The sequence below is a fragment of the Anguilla anguilla genome, chromosome 11 (assembly GCF_013347855.1).
Source record: "Anguilla anguilla isolate fAngAng1 chromosome 11, fAngAng1.pri, whole genome shotgun sequence".
Taxonomy (NCBI): Eukaryota; Metazoa; Chordata; class Actinopteri; order Anguilliformes; family Anguillidae; genus Anguilla; species Anguilla anguilla.
Genome location: NC_049211.1, coordinates 621,523 through 628,053, shown reverse-complemented (window position 1 = coordinate 628,053; position 6,531 = coordinate 621,523).

Sequence of the window (6,531 nt, the reverse complement as noted above, 5' to 3'; positions counted from 1 at the left end):
GCACACATTAAACAGCACAGGGCATGCACACATTAAACAGCGCAGGGCATGCACACATTAAACAGCACAGGGCATGCACACATTAAACAGCGCAGGGCATGCACGCATTAAACAGCGCAGGGCATGCACACATTAAACAGCACAGGGCATGCACACATTAAACAGCGCAGGGCATGCACGCATTAAACAGCGCAGGGCATGCACGCATTAAACAGCACAGGGCATGCATGCATTAAACAGTGTAGAGCATTAAACAGCACAGGGCATGCATGCATTAAACAGCGTAGAGCATTAAACAGCACAGGGCATGCACGCATTAAACAGCACAGGGCATGCATGCATTAAATAGCGTAGAACATTAAACAGCGCAGGGCATGCACACATTAAACAGCGCAGGGCATGCACGCATTAAACAGCACAGGGCATGCACACATTAAATAGCGCAGGGCATGCACACATTAAACAGCACAGGGCATTAAACAGCACAGGGCATGCACACATTAAACAGCACAGGGAATGCATGGATGAAACAGCGCAGGGCATGCACACATTAAACAGCGCAGGGAATGCATGGATGAAACAGCGCAGGGCATGCACACGTTAAACAGCGCAGGGCATGCGTGTATTAAACAGCACTACAGCTTCCCTCTTCTGTGGAGTGGAATAATCTGAACTCTACAGCTCCCTCTCTCTCTTTTAGCGCCCCAGGCTAATGAAACTGAGCTGAGCCATAAAAGCAGGGAGCGAGCCAACGGCCCTGACAAAAGGCTGACGTACTGAGGACATGTATATAAAAACCGGATCCACACATTACACATAAAATCTGTAAAAGACTGAAAAAGATAACAGCCAATGCTAGGCACTGTAAATCACAGGCTTCTAGCAGCTGTGAGTCAAACTCGTTTGTTTTAATTACTAGTTGTGTGAAACGGCACGTTTATTCTGAACAGCAACTCAGGAAAATAATTACAGAGCCCATGGAAGAGGAGGGCCCAGTGAAAGTGGCAGGAGAACATGGCGGAGTGGCAGGAGAACATGGCGGAGTGGCAGGAGAACATGGCGGAGTGGCAGGGGAACATGGCGGAGTGGCGGGGGAACATGGCGGAGTGGCAGGGGAACATGGCGGAGTGAGAACATGGCGGAGTGGTAGGAGAACATGGCGGAGTGGCGGGAGAACATGATGGTGGGGAGAACATGGTGGAGGAGACAACATGGCCGACTGTGAGAGAGGCAGAGTCTCTGTTGAACACTGCATATTAAACAAGCTGTCTGGCTAATGAGCGCTAACCAGCACATTCAAGCACATCTCCATGCTTCTGTTATGACTGGAAGCCATTTGGCCTGAAGGACTCTGCATACCCAGGTTATGGATGCAGTGAGGAGGCTTTGCAGAAAGTGGTCCATGAAAATTCAGTCTATGAATATGCGGACAGACAGTCTGTCCATCTGTCTGTCTGGCCATCTGAGGTCATAGCGACCTGCCACTCAGACTGAATTCTGGGATTCTGCTTTTGGATGTGTGATCTCAGACTGCGATCATGAATTACTGGCGCTGTGGAAGCATTAAAGAGGGGGATGGGTTGGTGCTTCTCAGCAGTGAGGTGAAGAGAAAAGGTGTGATTTAAATATTTTTGAATCCTAGCCATCACACTGTTGTTGCACCTGAATTGCTTCATGAAAAGTGTGCACTAGAGTCATTGAGCACAGCATGTCTTACAGCATGTTGGGTTTCCGTGGAAACCCAGTATATTTACACCTTCTGAGTCTGAGGGTCTAACCCTAACCCTGAAGCACATGGACCCTGCTGGGGGGGGGCACATGGACCCTGCTGGGGGGGGGGGCACATGGACCCTGCTGGGGGGCACAGTGACCCTGCTGGGGCGTGAGGGTCAGGGATTTCGAGCCAATGATCATGCTCCCCTAGCCCTGGCCTCTGAAGCCGGGGATATGTCTGACGTCTCACTGACATCTGAGCCGCTAACTCACCACACTCAGGGCCCCATCTGAGCCGCTAACTCACCACACTCAGGGGCCCATCTGAGCCGCTAACTCACCACACTCAGGCCCCCATCTGAGCCGCTAACTCACCACACTCAGGGCCCCATCTGAGCCGCTAACTCACCACACTCAGGGGCCCCATCTGAGCCGCTAACTCACCACACTCAGGGGCCCCATCTGAGCCGCTAACTCACCACACTCAGGGCCCCATCTGAGCCGCTAACTCACCACACTCAGGGGCCCATCTCAGCCGCTAACTCACCACACTCAGGGCCCCATCTGAGCCGCTAACTCACCACACTCAGGGGCCCATCTGAGCCGCTAACTCACCACACTCAGGGCCCCATCTGAGCCGCTAACTCACCACACTCAGGGGCCCATCTGAGCCGCTAACTCACCACACTCAGGGCCCCATCTGAGCCGCTAACTCACCACACTCAGGGGCCCCATCTGAGCCGCTAACTCACCACACTCAGGGGCCCCATCTGAGCCGCTAACTCACCACACTCAGGGGCCCATCTGAGCCGCTAACTCACCACACTCAGGGCCCCATCTGAGCCGCTAACTCACCACACTCAGGGGCCCCATCTGAGCCGCTAACTCACCACACTCAGGGCCCCATCTGAGCCGCTAACTCACCACACTCAGGGGCCCCATCTGAGCCGCTAACTCACCACACTCAGGGCCCCATCTGAGCCGCTAACTCACCACACTCAGGGGCCCATCTGAGCCGCTAACTCACCACACTCAGGGCCCCATCTGAGCCGCTAACTCACCACACTCAGGGCCCCATCTGAGCCGCTAACTCACCACACTCAGGGGCCCCATCTGAGCCGCTAACTCACCACACTCAGGGCCCCATCTGAGCCGCTAACTCACCACACTCAGGGGCCCCATCTGAGCCGCTAACTCACCACACTCAGGGCCCCATCTGAGCCGCTAACTCACCACACTCAGGGGCCCATCTGAGCCGCTAACTCACCACACTCAGGGCCCCATCTGAGCCGCTAACTCACCACACTCAGGGGCCCCATCTGAGCCGCTAACTCACCACACTCAGGGCCCCATCTGAGCCGCTAACTCACCACACTCAGGCCCCCATCTGAGCCGCTAACTCACCACACTCAGGGGCCCATCTGAGCCGCTAACTCACCACACTCAGGGCCCCATCTGAGCCGCTAACTCACCACACTCAGGGCCCCATCTGAGCCGCTAACTCACCACACTCAGGGGCCCATCTGAGCCGCTAACTCAGAGGCTCACCTCACTCAGGGTCCCAGCTCTAAATCCTGAGAGCACGGATATTTATACAAATCGTTGTAATGCAAATAAAGTCCTATTTTTACCTGGCGTGCTGCGAGACAGGCTCAGGCTGGCAGAGGGCTGTGATTATGGGCTTGTCTCTTTCACACGTCCTCCTCAGGCACCACGCTCAATTCATTATTCTGCAGAATGAGCATTTATTGCCGGATGTGTTTTTGCCAAGATGGTTTTAAACAAATGCATATATACAAGGTTTTAAATAAATGCATATATACAAGATAAGAATCATTTGTCAAGGTTGGGCAGGTCACACTGTGAAAGCATGAAATGGTTTCTTTCTTTAAAAATAAACATCCCCCATCGCTGACTCTCCCTGCGCTCGTTTCCGTGAGCTCATCCCGCTACCTCCCACGCCACGCTAACCACGCTAACCGCTAGCCTGTTGTTGCTCCTGCAGAATGCACGTGTTTCTGTTCCTAAAGACACCTGTCTGGCTGCAGGTAGGTGGCAGACTGTTCTAGCCTCTCGTGGCCCCGTCTCCAGCCCAGTAAAACTGTATTTGTGATTCATCTCTTGCGCCGGGGGCCATGTGCTGGCCGGAGCAGAGCGGCTCGGCGTTTTCTCTCGGCCTCGCTCAGGCTGGTGGGTTCGAGGCGACGGGCTCTGGGAGAGGCCTGCTGGCGGCTCGGCTGACCTGCTTAAAGTCCATCATTGATCAGGAACGGCCCAGTTTTTTATCTAGAAATCACTGGATCTCTTCAGAACGGACGAGCGCAGGGACGGTAGTAATTACACTGCTGCCAGATCTGGGAGCTTTCACAGGGTTCTCAGTGCTGCCAGATCTGCAAGCTTTCACAGGGTTCTCAGTGCTGCCAGATCTGCAAGCTTTCACAGGGTTCTCAGTGCTGCCAGATCTGCAAGCTTTCACAGGGTTCTCACTGCTGCCAGATCTGCAAGCTTTCACAGGGTTCTCAGTGCTGCCAGATCTGGGAGCTTTCACAGGGTTCTCAGTGCTGCCAGATCTGGGAGCTTTCACAGGGTTCTCAGTGCTGCCAGATCTGCAAGCTTTCACAGGGTTCTCAGTGCTGCCAGATCTGGGAGCTTTCACAGGGTTCTCAGTGCTGCCAGATCTGGGAGCTTTCACAGGGTTCTCAGTGCTGCCAGATCTGGGAGCTTTCACAGGGTTCTCAGTGCTGCCAGCTCTGGGGAGCTTTCACAGGGTTCTCAGTGGTGCCAGATCTGGGAGCTTTCACAGGGTTCTCAGTGCTGCCAGCTCTGGGAGGGGAGCTTTCACAGGGTTCTCAGTGCTGCCAGCTCAGGGAGCTTTCACAGGGTTCTCAGTGCTGCCAGCTCTGCAAGCTTTCACAGGGTTCTCAGTGCTGCCAGCTCTGCGAGCTTTCACAGGGTTCTCAGTGCTGCCAGCTCAGGGAGCTTTCACAGGGTTCTCAGTGCTGCCAGCTCTGCAAGCTTTCACAGGGTTCTCAGTGCTGCCAGCTCTGCGAGCTTTCACAGGGTTCTCAGTGCTGCCAGCTCAGGGAGCTTTCACAGGGTTCTCAGTGCTGCCAGATCTGGGAGCTTTCACAGGGTTCTCAGTGCTGCCAGCTCTGGGGAGCTTTCACAGGGTTCTCAGTGCTGCCAGCTCTGGGAGCTTTCACAGGGTTCTCAGTGCTGCCAGCTCAGGGAGCTTTCACAGGGTTCTCAGTGCTGCCAGCTCTGGGAGCTTTCACAGAGTTCTCAGTGCTGCCAGCTCTGGGAGCTTTCACAGGGTTCTCAGTGCTGCCAGCTCTGGGAGGGGAGCTTTCACAGGGTTCTCAGTGCTGCCAGCTCTGGGAGCTTTCACAAGGTTCTCAGTGCTGCCAGCTCTGGGAGCTTTCACAGGGTTCTCAGTGCTGCCAGCTCTGGGAGCTTTCACAGGGTTCTCAGTGCTGCCAGCTCTGGGAGCTTGTACAGGGTTCTCAGTGCTGCCAGCTCAGCTCTCAGTGTGCTAGTGTGAGGTTTTTCTTATTTGTATACCTTTTGAATTAAATGATATTTCCCCGTTTTCTTCTGCAATCTCTCCTTAATTATGCCGTCTGGGGGCAAGAGATACACACCCTGAGGGGCACACGCTCCTACAGGAAAGAGCCACAGCCTTCTGGGGACAGCGTTCCTCACACGGCCAGCACCAATAACACCCTCACCCCTTACCCATTATACCACCCTGTACCCTTCTGATACTGCTGAAGCTAAGCAGCCATACCACCCTGTACCCTTCTGATACTGCTGAAGCTAAGCAGCCATACCACCCTGTACCCTTCTGATACTGCTAAAGCTAAGCAGCCATACCACCCTGTACCCTTCTGATACTGCTGAAGCTAAGCAGCCATACCACCCTGTACCCTTCTGATCCAGCTGAAGATAAGCAGCCATTCCACCCTGTACCCTTCTGATACTGATGAAGCCAATAGCCATAACACCCTGTACCCTTCTCATGGCTACCTGCTGAAGCTAAGCAGGGTTGGCCTTTGTCCTTGGATGTTATAAGCTATGCAGAGGTGCTGGTGGGCCAGTAGGGGGCACTGTACCAGACAGAACTCCAATGCCTCAGCAAAGTGATGGGGATGCTGTGTTGTAAGAAGTACCATCCTTTGAACAAGTTGTTAAACTGAGGTCCTGACTCAATGTGGTCATTAAAGATCCCGTGGCACAAAATTCTTATATCTTAATCTAGCAGTATTTTCTTGCAGCCAGCAGGTGAAATCTCAGTACTGATTGGTGTTCCACAGTGAACGTGTCTCAGCTTTCTTAAACTCCATTAATTCCTCCCTTTAAACCAGATTTGAAAAAAAAAATCAGGCTGACTTAATTAAAAATGTGATCTCAGCCCATCCCCCACATATACACCTACTATGTAGGTAAGTCCATTGCTAATGCAGATAAGGTAACAGCAATATTGTTCATAAAATTTCACCACCATGAAAAATAGTTATGATCGTGGAAACCCAACTGGCGAAAGCAAGAGCTAACGAGAGAAGAAACTGACTGGACAATCCTCGAAGGGGGTGTGGGTGTGTGTATGTGCATGTGTGTGTGTGCGGTGCGTGTGTGCATGCGTGTGTGTGCATGTGTACGTGCATGTGTGTGTGCGTGCGTGCAGGTTTGTACTTGTGTAAACGTGTGTTTGTGCTTGTGTAAACGTATGTTTATGTGAGTGTGTGTTGTACTTTGTAGTCTAAATGTGTGTATGTGTATTTGTGCTTGCGTGTGTGTGTGTGTGTGTGAGAGAGAGAG